General features: G+C 38.4%; 1 protein-coding gene across 1 annotated transcript in view; it reads left to right on the top strand.

Annotated features, from left to right (window-relative positions):
- Nucleotides 1-16689, top strand: part of Il1rapl1 (interleukin 1 receptor accessory protein like 1) — a 944588-nt gene that overhangs the window by 221102 nt on the left and 706797 nt on the right. The gene's annotated exons all lie outside the window — the stretch shown is intronic.

The following is a 16689-nucleotide window of genomic DNA, read 5'->3' as shown; positions in this document are numbered from 1 at the left end:
TATAGGATAACTAAAGGTTGACATTGTTTGTTAAAACACTGTACATTCTCCATAAGTTCATGTTTTTAATTTTTATTGTCATTATTTATTACAATTTATTCACTTTGTATCCAGCAGTAGCCTCCTCACTCATCTCTTCACATTCCCACCCACACTCCCTTCCTTCCTATGTCTCTCCCCTAGTCCATAGATAAGGGAGGTCCTCCTCCCCTTTCATATGACCTTAACCTACCAGGTCTCATCATGACTGCCCATCTTCATCTGTGGCCTAGTAAGGCCACCTCGCCAGAGGGAGATGATCAAAGAGCAGGCAATTTAATCCATGCTACTGATTGCCTCTGCTCCCCTTACGCCAGAACCAACATGGAGACTGCCCTGTTAATGTGCTATATCTGAGCAGGGAGTCGAGGTCCTCTCCAGGCAAGGTCCTTGGTTGATTCATCAGTCTCTGTAGGATCCCCTGGCCCCAGATATTTTGGTTCTCTTGCTCTCATTGTGGAATTCCTGTCCCCTCCAGGTCTTTTTATCTCCCCCTTCTTTTATAAGATTCCCTGAATTCTGCACAAGGTTTGGTTATGAGTCTCAGCCTCTGCTACAATACCCTGACAGGTAGAGTCTTTCAGACGCCAAATATGGAAGGCTACTGTCCTGTTCTCTGTCTTCTCCTACATACTATGTCTATTCTGTTTGCCTTTCTGAGTGAGGATTAAGCCTCTTCCCTAGGGCCCACTTTGTTGTTTAGGTTCTTTAGGTTGTATAGATTTTAATGTGTTTATCCTATATTATTTGGCTAATACCCACTTATAAGTGAGTATATACCATGTGTTTCTTTCTGCTTCTGGGTCACCTCACTCAGGATGGTTGTTTCTAGTTCCATCAAAAATTCGTTTGACTGCAAATTTCATGATTTTCTTGTTTTTAATTGCTGGATAGTATACCAGGTGTGAATGTACCAAGATTTCTGTGTCTGTTCCTCAGTGGAGGGACATCTAGGTTGTTTCCAAATTCCAGCTATTATGAATAAAGCTGCCGTGAACATAGTTGTGCAAATGTCTTTGTTTTATTCTTGAGCAATTTTAGGATATATGCCCAGGAGTGGTATAGCAGGATCTTGAAGTAACACTATTTCTAATTTTCTGAGAAAGTGCCAGATTGATTTCCAAAGTGGTTGCATAAGTTTACATTCCCACCAGCAGTGGAGGAGGATTCCCCTTTCTCTACAACCTCTCCAGCATGTGTCTTCCCTTGAGTTTTTAATCTTAGCCATTCTGATGGATGTAAGGTGAAATCTCAGGGTAGTTTTGATTTGCATTTCCCTGATGACTGAAGGCATTGAACATTTCTTTAAGTGTTTCTCTGCCATTCAATATTCCTGTATTGAGAATTCTCTGTTTAAATCTGTATCCCATTTTTAATTGGATTGCTTGGTTTGTTGGTGTTTAACCTTGTGAGTTCTTTACATATTCTGTTAGCTCTGTTTCAGATGTAGGATTGGTGAAAATCTTTTCTCAGTCTGTAGGCTGTCATTTTTTTTTTTTTCTGTTGACAGTGTCCTTTCCTAATGGGACCTCATGAAACTTAAAATCTTCTGTAAAGCAAAGGACACAATCATGAAAACAAAACAAAAGCTCATGTTTTGAACACCTGTTTTTCAACTAGTAGTACTAATTTAGGAAGTACTGGAATTAGTATGAGGCAAGTGGAAGCTGGAAGAAGTATATCACTTTGGGGTGTGGCTTTATGGGCCTTGGTTTAGCCATACTTTCTGCTTCTGATCCTTCTGGTGAATAATTTCCTGTCCTACACAGGCACTTGTGATGAACTGCTCCTCCATACTTTCATTGCCATATTGGGTTGTGATTATCATTAACCAAACCAAAACAATCCATTTTGCCTTACTTTGTATGAGTTCAGATATTTTGTTCTGAGTCATAGGATAATAACTGCAAATATAGTGTTTGAATACTTGTATATTGATCATATTAATGCGATGTTTTATTTGCATCTCATTTATTTTTAATTGCAAAGAGATTTTGAAATTGAAAAAAAATACTGCTTTTAACATTTTAAGTAATATATATATATTTATATATATATATATAACTTTCCATTATATCCTAATTTTCAAATAAAAATCATGTCACACTTTCTTTTATTTGTCTAATAGATACTATAGTTGGCTGTTTTCACTGCAAAAACCAATTATTACCATTCGTTATGTGATCAGAGATTAGCTGGATTTTGTTCTTTGCGATGTGAACTAAAACTCCTTAGTTGAATTTGATACAGATTGTTGTTCAGGAACCAAAGTATAATATATTGCATTCATGATGAAATTGGTCCTAGAAATGAGTTACAACCTAAAGTATGCTAGCTCTCACTCTCTTTATGTATTATTTTCTCCTTCACTCATTATTAGCTATAAAAGCTGCCTTATCAAGTACTTAATAGAAATTTTCTCTGTGTATTTATGTGTGTGTATATACACACATATATAACAGAACATATACACATATGAAACATGTACATATATGTGTGGTAGGCTTTTTTCTGTTACTTAATGATCAGGCATGTAGATATCCTAGAACCCCTGTACAGATGTAGCCAATGGCAGCTCAGTCTCCAAGTGGGTTCCCTAGTAATGGGAACAGGGACTGTCTCTGACATGAACTCAGTAGCTGGCTCTTTGATCACCTCCCTCTGAAGGGGGAGCAGCCTTACCAGGCCACAGAAGAAGACAATGCAGCCAGTCCGGATGAGACCTGATAGGCTAGGGTCAGAGGGAAAAGGAGAAGGACCTCCCCTATCCTTGGACTGGTGGAGGGGCATGGGAGGAGATGAGGGAAGGGGGAGGGAGGGAGATTGGAACAGGATGGGAGAGGAGACTATAGCTGGGATACAAAGTGAATAAACTGTAATTAATAAAAACAAATAAATTACAAAAAAGAGAATAGACAAATTGTAAGAAATAATATATAAATAAAATTAAATTAAAAAAAGAAAAAGGTTTTCTCCCTTACAAAACTACATCATAACTAATTGGGTGACTTTTAAGCTATGTCTTTTTGTTGTAGTTTGGAAGCTTTCTTTTGTGATTCTGATTTTGTCCAAAAGCCAAATGAGAAATTCTCAAATCACACAGAGCATATACTCTGTGTTTGGATTATGAATAGGTGAATTAATTCCAGTTCCTTATGTCTTTAGCTCTGACTAAAGTAAGGGAATTACATTTAGCATTTGTTATAGACAAGAAAATAGATCAACACCAAATATAGTTCTGTATTTAATAAGCATCCTTTTGCTCACATTTCTATTAAATTATCACTTAAGCTATGCTCAGCTAGGTTGGGTTAATTCTGACAAATACTTTGGCCTCAGTCTAATGTCTGGTATCATATCTAACATGACTTAAATTTCTTTCTTTTATAGTCCTTCACTATTAAGAATCTGTTCTAGTTGTATAGTTGAGCATCCTATGCCCAGGAGTGGTATAGCTGCTGTATCTTAAGGTAGCACTCTGCCCAATATCCTGAGAAAGCACAATATAGATTTCCGAAGTGGCTGTCCAAGTTTTACATCCCCACGAACAACTATGATTGTAGTAGCTTTATTCATAAGAGCCAGAATCTGGAAACAAAATAGATGTACCTCTACTGAGGAATGGATACAGAAATTGTGGTACATTTACACAATGGAATACTACTCAGCAAGTAAAAACAAGGAAAATATTAAATATGCAGGCAAGGCCTGTAGAGACCGATACTCCAACAAAGGGCCACGCATGGAATAAACTAGACCACTGTTCAGAGGAATCCCATATGCTGCTCAGTCTCCAAGTGGGTTCCCTAGTGAGGGGTTCAAGAACTGTCTCTGACATGAGCTCAGTGGTCAGCTCTTTGATCACCTCCCCCTGGCAGGTTCAGCTTTGCCAGGGCACAGAGTAAGATGATGCAGCCAGTCTTGATGAGACCTGATAAGCTAGGGTCAGAGAGAAGGGGAGGAGGACCTCCCTCAACACTGGACTGAGGAAGGGGCATGGGAGTAGAAGAGGGAAGGGGCAGAATTGGAGGGGATGAGGAAGGGAGCTATACCTGGGATACAAAGTGAATAAATTGTAATAAATTAATATATAAATAAAACAACTTAAGAATCAAGTAAAGGCTTTGATAAAATATTCATTCATGCTATAAAAAAAATTGCAGGAAAATGGATAGGACTAGGAAAGATCATCCTGGGTGAGGTAACCCAGAAGCAGAAAGAAACATATGGTATATACTCACTTAGAAGTGGATATTTGCCATATAATATAGGTTAAACATACTAAAATCTAGAGTCCTAAGGAAGTTAAACCAAACTCCTTTTGGGTTAGCTTCCAAACCCTAGGGAGGATGCTTAATCTTCATTCAGTAAGGCAAACAGGATAGACATCTGAAGTGGATGAAAACAGGAAACATGACAGGAGCCTACCACAGAGGGCCTCTGAGAGACTCTACCCTGTAGGGTATCGAATTAGAGGCTGAGAATATAACCAAAACTTGGGCAGAATGCGCAGAGTCTTATGGAAGAAGAGGGAGATAGAAAGACCAGGAGGAGACAGGAGCTACACAAGGAGACGAAAATAGCCAAAAAGTCTGGACACAGGGGTTCCTGCAGAGTGATGCATCAACCAAAGTTCTTACGAGGAGAGGACCTAGAACCTCTGCTCAGATGTACCCCATAGGCAGCTCAATCTCCAAGTGGGTTGGGTCCCTAGTAAGGGGATCAGAGGTTATCTCTGACATGGACTCAGTGGCAGGCTCTTTGATCACTTCCAGGGGAACCTGGAAGTGGGAGAGTAGAGACTTGCCAGGCCACAGAAGATAATATATCCAGCCCTGATGAGACCTGATAGGCTAGGATCAGATAGAAGGGGAGGAGGATCTCTTCTATCAGTTGACTAGGGGACAAGCATAGGGGAAGAAGAGGGAGGGAGAAGGAGCCCAGAGAGGAGGCTATAGCCAGTGTACAATGAGAATAAATTGCAATAAATAATAAATAAAAAAAGAATGTAGTTTAGCCTCACTCACTCACATAAGGCTTTCTAGAAACAGCAAGAGAATTAGGGATACCCAATATAAAAATAGTTTTCAATCTATTTTATTATGTAACTTCTCTTGATGCAGCATTGAAAATTGCACATTCCACAGATAAAAGCAGGGAATAAAAAATATTTCTGTATCATTTCAGGAGTTTTAATATAAGACATGCATATAAAGATAGAAGAATTGCTGACTTTTTTGCAATCTTTCTGATTTTTTTTTAATTTTTAAATTTATTACAATTTATTCATTTGTATCCCAGCTGTACACTCACCCATGTTCCCTCCCAAACCTGCAGTCCCTCCCTCTATTCCTCCCACCCCCTTCCTCAGTCCACTGATAAGGGAGGTCCTCCTCCCTTTCCATCTTACCCTAGTCTATCAGGTCTCATCAGGATTGTCTGCATGGTCTTTCTCTGTGGCCTGGTAAAACTGTTCCCTGTCCCTGCCAGGGGGATTTGATCAAAAAGCCAGCCACTGAGTTCATGTCAGAGACAGCCCCTGTTCCCTTACTAGGAAACCCACTTGGAGACTGAGATGACATAAGTTACATCTGTGTAGAGGTTCTAGGTTATCTCCATGCATGGTCCTTGGTTGGAGTATCAGTCTCAAAAAAGATCCCTGGGCCCAGATTTTTGGTTCTGTTGCTCTCCTTGTGGAGCTGCAGACCCTTCCAGGTCTTTCTATTTCTCCCTTCTTTCATAAGATTCCCTGCACTCTGCCCAAAGTTTTCCTATGAGTCTCAGAATCTGTTTTAATACCCTACAGGATAGAGTCTTTCAAAGACCCTCTGTGGAAGGCTCCTCACTTGTTCTTTGTTTTCATGCTCTTCTGATGTCTTTCCCATTTGTCTTTCTGAATGATGATTGAGCATCTTACCCAGGGTCATGATTCTTGCTTAGCTTCTTTAGGGCTACAGATTTTAGTATGTTTATCCTACATTATATTATTAATGTTCACTTATAAAGGATAATAAACCATGTATGTCTTTCTGATTCTGGGATCCTGACTAAGGATGACTCTTTCTAGATCTCAACATTTGCCTGCAAATTTCATGATTTCATTGTTTTTAATTGCTGACTAGTAATCCATTGTTTAAATGTAAAAAAAAAAAAAATTCTGTACCCATTCCTCCATTGAGGGACATATAGGTTGTTTCCAGATTTTGGCTATTGTGAATAGAGCTGCAACAAATATGGTGGAGCAAATGTCCTTATTGAATAGTGGCACATATTTTTGCTATATGCCTAGGAGTGGTATAGCTGTATATCGAAGTAGCACTACTCCTAATTTTCTAAGAAATAGCCAGATTGATTTCCAAAGTGGTTGTACAAGTTTACATTCCCACCAGCAAAGGAGGAGGTTTCTCCTATCTCTACATCCTTTCCAGCATGTGTTGTCACTTAAGTTTTTTTATAAATTTTTTATTAATTACACATTATTCATTTTGTATCCCCCCATAAGCCCCTCCCTCCTCCCCTGCCGATCCCACCCTCTCTCCCCTTTCTGCATGCATGCCATTCCCCAAGTCCACTGATAGGGGAGGTTCTCCTCTCCTTTCTGATCTTAGTCTATCACTTCTCATCAAAATTGGCTGCATTGTCCTCTACCATGGCCTGGTAAGGCTGCTCCCCCCTCAGGGGGAGGTGATCAAAGAGCAGGCCAATCAGATTATGTCAGAGGCAGTCCCTCTTCCCATTACTATGTAACCCACTTGGACACTGAACTGCCATGGGCTACACCTGTGCAGGGGTTCCAGGTCATCTCCATGAATAGTCCTTGGTTGGAGTATGAGTCTCTGGGAAGTTCCCTGTGTTCAAATTATCTTGTTCTGTTGCTCTGCTTGTGGAGTTCCCATCCCCTCCTGCTCTTACTATTTCCCACTTCTTACATAAAATTCCATTCACTCTGCCCATCAGTTGGCCATCAGGCTCAGCATCTGCTTTGACAGTCTATACTGCAGAGGCTTTCAGAGGCCCTCTGTGGCAGGTTTCAAGGTTGTTTCCTGTTTTCTTCTGGCTTTCAGAGGCCCTCTGTAGCAGGTTCCTAGGTTGTTTCCTATTTTCTTTTTCTTCTGATGTCCATCCTCTTTGCCTTTCAGGATGGGGATTGAACATTTTAGTTAGGGTCCTCTCTTTTGCTTAGTTTCTTTAGATGTACAGATTTTAGTGGGTTTATTCTAAGTTGTATGTTTATATGAGTGAGTATATACCATGCATGTATTTTTGCTTCTGGGACAACTCACTCAGGATGATCCTCTCCAGGTCCCACCATTTACCTGCAAATTTCATGATTTCCTTATTTTTCATTGCTGAGTAATACTCCATTGTATAGATGTACAACAGTTTCTCTATCCATTCTTCAGTTGAGGGGCATCTGGGTTGTTTCCAGCTTCTGGCTATTACAAATAAAGCTGCTACAAACATGGTTGAGCAAATGTCCTTTTTGTGTACTTGAGCCTCTTTTGGGTATATGCCTAGGAGTGGTATGGCTGGATCTTGAGGAAGCGCTATTCCTAGTTGTCTGAGAAAGCACCAGATTGATTTCCAGAGTGGTTGTACCAGTTTACATTCCCACCAGCAGTGGAGAAGGGTTCCCCTTTCTCCACAACCTCTCCAGCATGTGTTGTAACTTGAGTTTTTCATCTTGGCCATTCTGATGGGTGTAAGGTGAAATCTCAGGGTTGTTTTGATTTGCATTTCCCTAATGGCTAATGAGGTTGAGCATTTCTTTAAGTGCTTCTCTGCCATTCGATATTCCTCTACAGAGAATTCTCTCTTTAGCTCTGTTCCCCATTTTTTAAGTGGATTACTTGGTTTGTTGCTTTTCAGCTTGTTTAGTTCTTTATATATATTGGATATGAGTCCTCTGTCAGATAGAGGGTTGGTGATGATTCTTTCCCAATCTGTAGGCAGTCGCTTTGTTTTGATGACGGTGTCCTTTGCTTTACAGAAGCTTTTCAATTTCATGAGGTCCCATTTATTGATTGTTGCTCTTAGAGCCTGTGCTGTTGGTGTTCTGTTCAGGAAGTTTTCTCCTGTACCAATGAGTTCTAGGGTATTCCCCACTTTTTTTTCTAGCCGATTTAATGTGTCTGGTTTTATGTTGAGGTCTTTGATCCACTTGGACTTCAGTTTTGTGCAGGGTGATAAGTATGGATCTATTTTCATTTTTCTACATGTAGACATCCAGTTGGACCAGCACCATTTGTTGAAGATGCTATCTTTCTTCCATTGTATGGTTTTGGCATCTTTGTAAAAAATCAGGTGTCCGTAAGTGTGTGGGTTTATTTCTGGGTCTTCTGTTCGATTCCATTGATCCACCATTCTGTTTCTATACCAGTACCATGCAGTTTTTATAACTGTTGCTCTATAGTATAGCTTGAGATCAGGGATGGAGATACCTCCAGAAGATCTTTTATTGTAGAGGATTGTTTTAGCAATTCTCGGTTTCTTGTTATTCCATACAAAGTTGAGAATTTTTCTTTCCAGTTCTGTAAAGAATTGTGTTGGCAATTTGATGGGAATTGCATTGAATCTGTAGATTGCTTTTGATAAGATGGCCATTTTTACTATGTTAATCCTGCTAAGCCATGAGCATGGGAGATCTTTCCATCTTCTCATATCTTCCTCTAATTCTTTCTTCAGAGACTTGAATTTTTTTTCATACAAGTCTTTGACTTGCTTGGTTAGGGTTACACCAAGGTACTTTATGTCATTTGTGGCTATTGTGAATGGTGTTGTTTCTCTAATTTCTTTCTCAGCCCTTTTGTCTTTTGTATACAGGAGTGCTACTGATTTTTTTTGAGTTAATTTTGTATCCGGCCACTTCGCTGAAGGTGTTTATCAGCTGTAGGAGTTCCCTGGTAGATTTTTTGGGGTGACTCATGTATACTATCATATCATCTGCAAATAGTGATAATTTGACTTCTTCCTTTCCCATCTGTATCCCCTTGATCTCCTTCAACTGTCTTATTGCTCTAGCAAGGACTTCCAGCACTATGTTGAAGAGATATGGAGAGAGTGGGCAGCCGTCACTTAAGTTTTTTATGTTAGCCATTCTGATGGATTTGAGTTGGAATGTTAGGGTAACTTTGATTTGCATTTCCCTGATTTCTAGGGATGTTGAGCATTTAAGTGTTTCTCTGTCATTTTATATTTCTCTATTGAGAATTCTCTATTTAGCTCTGAGCCAAATTTTTCAATTGGATTACTTAATTTGTTGCTATTTAATTTCTTGAGTTCTTTGTATATTCTGAATATTAGTCCTCTGTCAGATATAAGGTTGATGAAGATCCTTTCCCAGTCTGTAGGCTGTCATTTTGTTCTGACTACGTGTTCTTTGCTTTATAGAAGCTTTGTAGTTTCATGAGGTCCCATTTACTGATTGTTCCTGTTATAGTTTGTGCTGTTGGTGTTTTGTTCAGGAGGAAGTTGTCTCTTGTGCCAATGAGTTCAAGGTTCTTCCCCAAATTTTCTTCTAAAAATTTATTGTGTCTGTTTTTATGTTGATGTCTTTGATTTACTTAGACATTAGTTTTGTGCAGGGTGATAAGTATGTATCTATTTGCATTATTCTATATGTAGATACCTGTTAGACCAGCACAACTTGTTGAAGGTGCTATCTTTGTTTCCATTGTATGGTTTTGGCATCTTTGTCAAAAATCAGGTGTCCATAAGTGTGTGGATTTATTTCTGGGTCTTCTATTTGATTCTCTTGATCTATCAGCCTTTTTCTATGACAGTACCAGGCAGTTTTTCTTACTGTTGTTGAATAGTACATCTTGAGATTAGGGACTGTAGCCTTTTGCTTTTAGTTGAATATATACTGTTATTTCTTGAAGATTCCATAGAAACCCATGTTTTCCTTTTATAGTAAATAAACAAAGCAATATTTTCTCAGTAAACAATGCTTTCCTGGTGAAGTTGGGCAATCTAAACATAGTATGTGATCTTTTATTTTGTAGAATATTCATAAAATATAAAACCTAACATTACATGCATCCTGGAGACAGTTAACTATGAGGTCAGCAGGATGCTATACATTTTCTGGGCATTCAGACTTGAAGTATTAATATTGTTTCAAAAGCTGAACACTCTATCTTTACTCTGCCTGTATTCACACTCAGGAAGCAGGAAGTAGAAAATCAATTGCTGACTTTCTCTACCTGTATTAGGTTTGACTTCCCAGTAGGACACTGTTATCTCCTTTAGAACCCTGCTGGTCTATCCATTAGCTTTCTTTTCAACATCGGGGTCAATCATTCACTGTTTCAGAGTTATGGGTTTTATATGCTCTACAGGGTATACTTAGTTTTTAAAAAAGAATTGCATATATAAATGTGTTGACATTCCATAAAGACCTTTGCTAGCAGAGAAAACATCTAACAGCGGAGCCCAGGACAGACAGTTGCCAGAAATGTTATGTTACTACCTAGTTTCAATTATCTATAAATTATTGTAGTGATTTTGAATGTCCAAAATATATATGTAGCTTCATTCAAGTGAAATGATATGTTTTCTTTTCCTGATAAAGTCACATGAAAAACATGTGACTTAATGATTTTTAGTTCTTATTAAAAGGGAGGTGGTAATTTTTCTTTGACTTAAGGACAGGACACCTTACATTGTTTGGGGAGTTACTTGGATCTTCATAAAGCAATAGCTTAGAGAGATATTTCCTATGCCTGGCACTGGAGTTTTGTAATATATATTATGGCTTTTACAAACATACTTAGATATATTTATTTTTTGCTTCTACCGCACTATGAGTATTTTTCCCATTTCTTTTTTATGTATGCATTTATTTATTTACCTATTTATTTCTTTAATTGTTTATGTAATCATGCATGTACAGCCTAATCCCAGTCCTCTTTCTCCTTTCTTTCCAGTCTTGCGGTCATGCTCTCTCCCCCATTTTCCACTCTTCTTCTCAGAGAAGACTAGATACCCAAGGGGTGAGAACCTGCTGGGCACCTGAAGTCACAACAGGATTTAGTGCATTCTCTCCCACTGAGGTCAGACAGGGCAATCCAGCTAGGGGAAAGGATTCAAAGGCAGGTAACAAAGTCAGAGACAGCCCCTACTACCATTGTAGGGGACTCACATGATGCCTAAGCTGCACATCTGCTACATATGTTTAAGAGATAGGGGTAGAGCCCATGACACTCTTTGGTTTTTTATTCATTCTGTCTGAGTCCCCATGGGCCCAGTTCTTATTGTGGTCTTCTTGATGCCTCCAGTTCCTTCAGTCATTTCCCAAAATTCTTCCATAGAAATCCCCAATCTGTCTAATGTTTTGCTCTAGGTCTATGCATCTGCTTCCATCAGCTGGTAAATGATGCCTGTCTTCCTTATCTTTCTTTTCTCTCTCTCCCTGAGTATTTTCCTCATTCCTTGCCCCGTTAGAATTAACCCCCATTTTTTCACCTTTCTCCCTCTCTAGAGCTTCTTCTCTCTGATCATCTGAGGTCCGTTTCTACTTTCCCGGATTTTGAAGTTACTTCACGCTATATATTCACTTCTAAAGATTCGGATGTATGATCCACAAATATCTGTGATTATAGAGGTCATAGACCATGGGGGAGAACCTGCTACTGTCATTTTTTCTTTAAACAATATAATTTTTTACTACATTTAAGTATTTATCCTTCTACTCACAAGTAAGTGTAACTTTCACCCCTTATAAAAGAAACTTCAATTTACAATAGACAGGAGCTTCTACAGAGATCAATAACTAGACAAAATCCATGAAATATGTAACAGTAGGGTTCTTAGCCTTAATGAACATGTGTACAATGCAAATCTTACATTTAAGACATAGGGAATAAAATGAAAGAAGGGGAAGAAAGTTTGTAACAACCTGCTGACTTGGACACCTAGATACTAGATACTATCTTCAATATTTTATAAGGTTGCTATATCCATGAATATCAAGCATAAGCTGTTTTAAAAAGTGGTGGAAGATAGGAAACAGGACTAGAGCCTACCACATATGCCCTCTAAAATACTCCACCGAGCAGGGGATCAAAGGAGATGCAAAGACTCACAGCCAAACTTTGGACAAAGGAAGGGAATCTTACAGAAGGAGGAATACACAGATGAACCTGGTAGAGACATGAGCCCCACAGGGATACCAACAAAGAAAAAAAAATAATAATAATAACAATAAAAATAATAGTAACAATTAGAAAAAGAAGCTGAAGAAGGGGACCTGCAGAGACTGATGCATCAACTAAACACCATTCATAGAAAGGACCTACATACCCTGCTCAGATGTAGCCCATAGGCAACTCAGTGATATGTGGGTTCCCTAGTAAGGGGAGAAGAGACAGTTTCTGACCTGAACGCAGTTGCCTGCTCCTTGATCACTTCTCCTGGTGGGGAGACCTAGCCATCTCACAGAAGAAGAGGATCCAAGTAGTCCTGATCGGACCTGATAGGCTAGGGTTAGACAGTAGGTGAGGAAGACCTCCTCTATCAGTTGACTTGGCAAGAAGGATAGGGGAGGAAGAAAAAAGGGAGCTGGGATCTGGAACAGATGAGGGAGGGATCTACAACTGGGTTACAAATGAATAAATTGTAAATTAAAATTAATAACAACAACAATAATAAAAGAAAATATTTCAGTTGAAAAAACTGAATTTTGAGTAAGTTTCATTTTAATGGGTACATTTATAGATTGAGATGGTAATTGAGGGAGAATAGTCTTCCAAAATTTGTGCTATAATTACAAGTAGCTTTTAACAACTTGCTGTGCATAATTTAAATTATAAAAACATGCACTGTTAAAAGGTATCACTAAACTTGGAAGAATTATGCAATTGTGAGTGACTATAATATAATTAAATCTTTATACTTTGATGGAAATTATTTATATATTTTTATTATTTTTAATTTTTATTTTATTAAATACATTTTATTCACTTTGTAGCCTCCTCCCCAATCCCACCTTCCATCCCTCTTCTCCTATGCCCCTCCACCAGTCCAATAATAGGGTAGGTTTCCCTCCCCTTCCATCTGACCTTAGTCTATTAGGTCTCATCAGGACTGGTTTCTTTGTCTTCCTCTGCGGACTCCTAAGGCTGCTCCCCCCTCAGGTGGAGGTGATCAAAGAGTCAGTCTATGAGTTCATGTCAGAGACAGTTCCTGTTTCTATTATTAGGGAATCCTCTTAGACACTGAGCTGCCATGGGCTACCTCTGTGCAGAGGTCCCATGCCATCTTCATGAGTGGTCCTTGGCTGGAGGGTAAGTCTCAGAAAAGACCCCTGTACCCAGACATTTTGGATCTGTTGCTCTCCTTGTGGAACTCCTGTCCCCTCCAGGTCTTTCTATCTCCCCCTACTTTCATAAGATTCCCTGCATTCTGCAAAAAATTTGGCTATGAATCTCAGCATATGTTTTGATACCCTGCTGGGTAGAGTCTTTCAGAGGCTCTCTGTGATAGGCTCCTGTTCTGCTCCCTGTTTTCTCCCTCTTTTGATGTCTATTTCGTTTTCCTTTCTGAATGAAGATTGAACATCTTACCGGGGTCTTCCTTCCTGGTTAGCTTCCTTATGTGAACAGATTTTACAATGATTATCATATATTATATGTTTAATATCCACTTATAAGTGACTATATACCCTGTGTGTCATTTTGTCTCTGGGATACCTCACTCAAGATGATCATTTCTAGATCTCACCATTTGCCTGCAAATTTGATGATTTCTTTATTTTTAATTGCTGAGTAGCATTCAATTGTGTAAATGTACCACAATTTCTGTATCCATTCCTCAACTGAGGGACATCTGGGTTGTTTCCAGCTTCTGGCTATTATGAATAAAGCTGCTACAAACATTGTTGAACAAATATCCTTGTTGTATACTTGAGCATATTTTGGTTATATGCCTAGGAGTGGCATAGCTGAATTTTGAGGTAGCAATATTACAGGAAAAATGGTGGGAACTGGAAAAGATCATCCTGAGTGAGCTATCCCAGACGTAGAAACACATACATGGTATATATTCACTCATATAGACATATAATACAGGATAAACCTACTAAAATCTGTACACCTAAAGAAACTAATCAAGAGGGAGGACTCTTGCTAAAATGCTCAATCCTTATCCAGAAAGGCAAAGAGGATGGACATCAGAAGAAGAAGAAAACAGGAAACAAGTTAGGAACCTGCCACAGAAGGCCTCTGAAAGACTCTGCCCTGCCGACTATCAAAGCAGATGCTAAAACTTATCGCCAAACTTGGGCAGAGTTCAAGGAATCTTATGAAAGAAATGGGAAATAGGATCTGGAGAGGACAGGAGCTCCACAGGGAGAGCAACAGAACTAAATCTGAGCACAGGGATATTTTCTGAGACTGATACTCTAAACAAGGACCGTGCATGGAGATAATCTAAAACCTCTGCACAGAAGTCACCCATGGCAGCTATCAGTGAACTTGGGGAGGGGCATGCATGCACAAGGGGGAAGAAGGAAGGAATTTGGGAGGGGAGGAGGGAGGGAACTATAGGGGGATATAAAGTGAATAAAGTGTAATTAATAAAGAATTTAAAAAATAAAAATAAACAAAAAAGAAAGTCATGCCATATATTTTGCCATTTTAACTAAAGTGAATCAATCTGCCATTTAGATCAGCAATTCACAAGCTTCCTAGTGGTATGATGCTTTAATACAGTTCCTCATGTTGTGGGAGGACCCCGAACCATAATATTATTTTGTCACTATTTCATTACAGTAATTTTGTTACTGTTATGAATTGTAATGTAGATATGTGACCTCCTCAAAAATACTTGTGACCCACAGGTTGAGGATTGATGCTTTAGACTATTTTGTTTAGAAACTAATACTCTCATTAAAAGGAAACTAAATGGATGAAGGAGTTGTTTTTTTTTGTGTTTTTTTTTTGGAGATGGGGTTGCTCTGTATAGCACTGGCTGTCCTGAAACTTGCTCTCTAGATTAGACTGTACCTGAACTTTGCCTCAAAAACTTTTTAAGATCAGTCTGCCTCTGCCTTTCTTATGTTGGGATTAAAGATGGTGCAATCACCACCTTTCTCAGTTCTGATATTTTAAAGACTTGATTAAAACTTTATATATCCAATCTTGTCTGCTACCTATGGACCCAAACATATCTTTATTTTAAGTATCAGTTTTTCTCTGTTGAGATGACAAAAAAAAATGCGTCCTAGTGGGTAATGAGCCACCTAAGAGACCATTACAGTGCATATAATAATCATCATTTAGAAAAAAAAGTTTGCATACACATTTGCCTCCAAAAAACCATCTATAATGTTATTTCATTTGGAAAAGTCTTACAATATACTAAGCAGTGATGTGTTAAAACTAACTTATAGTAAATGGTTCAAATCACTGTCTGACAGAAGAAATATTAAGAATAAAACAGCATGTAGCAGAAGTTTAATCTACATATAGATTAAAATTTTTAGACACCACGGATTTTTATTTTGAACAACCATTTATCTTTTATTTCTATTTTTCTTGTTTCAATGGTCAAAGTGAATTAAGTATTTAAATTGCTATCTTTATAAACATGATCCTTTTGTTATTGTGTTTATCTGTTACTGCTATGGTGTAAAGGTATACCTACAAGCATTCTACCCAATGTATGTATAGTTTCATCATAAAACATATGCTTGTTTATGTATATATTATAGTTTACCTTAAAATGTTTTTCACAGTAAGATAACATGATTATCCACCTAGATATTTTGGTATGTGAAATGCTGATATTATGGAGTGAGCAATGGCTATAGAACACAGAGCAGTGATTTAGAATTGCTTTCCTACAAGATACAACCCAAGAAATGTGTCCATATCATAAAGTCTCATATGACAATTATTTGCTCATGTAATATACAGTCTCTTAAAATGTACAAACCTAGAATAGCTTCATTTAAGCATGCTCTTCCTTCAAGCTGCTTACTGGAATTCATGGTTTGAATAAGTTTATTCTACCACCTGCTCCTTCTATAATATACCATTTTCACAAAATTGAAAACAACATGGACAAGTCACTGTGTACTAAAACTGGCAACATTAAGATCCCAAGGAAATTGTTCTTATTTTTAAAAAATTATCTCTGATATTTTCTCATAGTTATAGAAAGCTATGTGTTTCTGCTTACAACTCTAAAAGATAATTATATGCCATAATTTTTTGGAAATACTCATTTGTACACCATCTTTCTAGGTAAAAAGATCTATTTTGAATTGTTATTATATAAATTGAACACAGTGAGCATTCTACATTTTATCACAAATTAGAAATTTAAAAGTCACAAAGAATTAGATTCACTATAAGAATATTAATGGACCATAAACATTTTTCATAATCAAAGGCATAAATTAGTACTGAAAGATCCCCGGCTGGGTATCTTTCGTCTGAGAGACCCCCTCCCAAGGAACAACGAGGCCATTCGGATGCAAACAGCAAGAGGCTTTTATTTTGATACACGGGTACCCGGGGCAGCAGACCTGCTGCCCCCCTGGGTGGAAAGCTGGGGTTTTTATAGGGTTTTAGAGCAGAAGCGCTGGTACAGAAGCGAGAGGCATGGTTACAGGGGGCTGATTGGTACGTTTACATGAGACCACGG

The sequence above is a fragment of the Psammomys obesus genome, unplaced genomic scaffold (genome assembly GCF_907164565.1).
Source record: "Psammomys obesus unplaced genomic scaffold, mPsaObe1.curated_primary_1811, whole genome shotgun sequence".
NCBI classification, from domain to species: Eukaryota; Metazoa; Chordata; class Mammalia; order Rodentia; family Muridae; genus Psammomys; species Psammomys obesus.
The sequence above is the reverse complement of the archived record's forward strand: the minus strand, read 5'-3'. Positions and strand labels throughout refer to the sequence as shown.